The sequence below is a fragment of the Eupeodes corollae genome, chromosome 1 (assembly GCF_945859685.1).
Source record: "Eupeodes corollae chromosome 1, idEupCoro1.1, whole genome shotgun sequence".
In the NCBI taxonomy this organism is placed as follows: domain Eukaryota; kingdom Metazoa; phylum Arthropoda; class Insecta; order Diptera; family Syrphidae; genus Eupeodes; species Eupeodes corollae.
The window spans coordinates 135,656,465-135,658,599 of NC_079147.1; positions in this window are offsets into that span (position 1 = coordinate 135,656,465).

Sequence of the window (2,135 nt, forward strand, 5' to 3'; positions counted from 1 at the left end):
GAATCCTATTAGTTTCTAGAATACACATTTCTGTAATTGTGGATTTAATTTTTTTTATATGTGGAGTGCTGCTGATGACTTTTTAAAAAACTTGTACATGAACCTTAGAGATTTCAAAAAAAAGATCAGTTGGAGCAGTTATGCTACCGAAATCTGATGTTTTTGAGAAATTTTTGTGGAACAAAAATGTTTCAGAAGACTTTTTCATTTTAATAGATTCCCCACATCTTTTCATATCAGTTGGGTATAATTTACAAGATATTTTTTTAGTCATCTTCAAAATTGCGCCACCGATGAAATACCTTAGAGAAAGGTCCTCTATCAAAATATCCTCCTCTATAATATTAAATTCTGGAAGGTCAACATCTTCATCTTCACCTTCTTCTATGACTTCTCCAAAATTTGGATTTTCTCTATCATTTTGATAACTACTATCAAGATTTGATTGGGAAAATACATCTTCTGACAAAAATTCCTCGTTTTTTTTTATAATTCAATAAAACTGAAAAAAAAATTTGTCACCTCTAAAATTTTATGACTGAAATATGATTTCATCTCTAAAACAATTTTGTGCAACGAAGAATAATGTTTTTGACATCTGATAAAATTTTGACAGTTTTTTTTTATAAAAAATAAAAATAAAAAAAAAAACATTACTTAAAGTTCGTAAAAATTGAATATCGATTCAAATATCTTTTAAAAAACTTGAAATTTGGGCTTCAATATTATTTTATCTTATAAGAAATATTGTTTTCAACATTTTGAAAAATGTTGAGAAAAATCGAACTTACAGTTTTTTTTACAAAAAAAAATAAAAACTAAAAAAAAATTAACAAAAGTTGGTAAAAAATGATTTTCGACTCAAATATCTTTAAAAAAACTTTGAGGTAATAGCTTGTAATTAATTTTTTCTTATAAGGAATATTGATTTCAACATTAGGAAACATTTTCAGAAAAATCGAATTGACAGTTTTTTTACAAAAAAATAAAAACCTAAAAAAATGTATAAAAGTTGGTTAAAATTGATTTTCGACTCAAATATCTTTCCAAAAATTTGAAATATTGGCTTCAAACTAATTTTATCTTATAAAAAATATTGTTTTCAACATTCAGTAAAATTTTGAAAAAAATCGAATTGTCAGTTTTTTTACAAAAAATAAAACTCTAAAAAAAAAATAGCTTTTCAAAAATTAAAAATATTGGCTTCAAACTTATTTTATTTCGCAAAAAATATTGTTTTTAATATTCAGTAATTTTTATATAGAAATCCAACAGTCCGTTTTTCCATAAAAAATAAAATCTACAGAAAATAGTACGCAAATTTGGTAAAAATTGATACGAGTACATATAGACAAACTTTTAGGCAAGACAAATCGACAGACGGGATGGGAAGTTATCAGTGTGGGTCGCATCCCAGCCTCTTTTTTTAATAATGTATTGCGTACAATTTTAATGAGATGACAAGGGTCATACAACGCGAAAATTCCTTGACAGTTGTGATAAAAGATCGGCTTTTCTAGTCTTATATCTAGAAAATTGAAGCACCTTCTATTATTCGAACCTTGATCGCATGTTAAACTTCTGACCCGTAGCCCAATGTCTTGACAATAATTAAGATTGTTTATCAGATATGTTTGTAATTTCTTACCACTTATAGAAATAAAAATAATACAAAATTATTTTGTATTAATTGAAAACGAATTTCTAATGAATAATAAAACAAATAAAAACACATATCGCAATCTTGAAAAAAAGACACAACAAAAATTAAAACTGAAAAAAAAACTGCGTGTGTTTTTTTTGTGAAGTTGATACCTACGAGTACATCACTCTGTGAATATGTCTGTATCTGCGTCTGCGCTGTGATAGCACAATGAAATAGATGCAGAAAACAGAGCTCGTTGCGTGTGTTTTTGTTGTTGTGAAGTTGACGGATCGAACTGTGAAAGTGAATATGTACGTATCTGCGTCTGCGCTGTGTTCTTTTTATTTTGACTTGTGTGTGGTTCGATCATTCATTGCAACTTGCAACTTTTAATCATAACAACAAACAAATTATCGCTCTTCGAACAAAACATGTATGCTGTGGAGGCAATCTCGGTGGAGGCAATCTAAAATTGGTTTCTTTTTCTTTC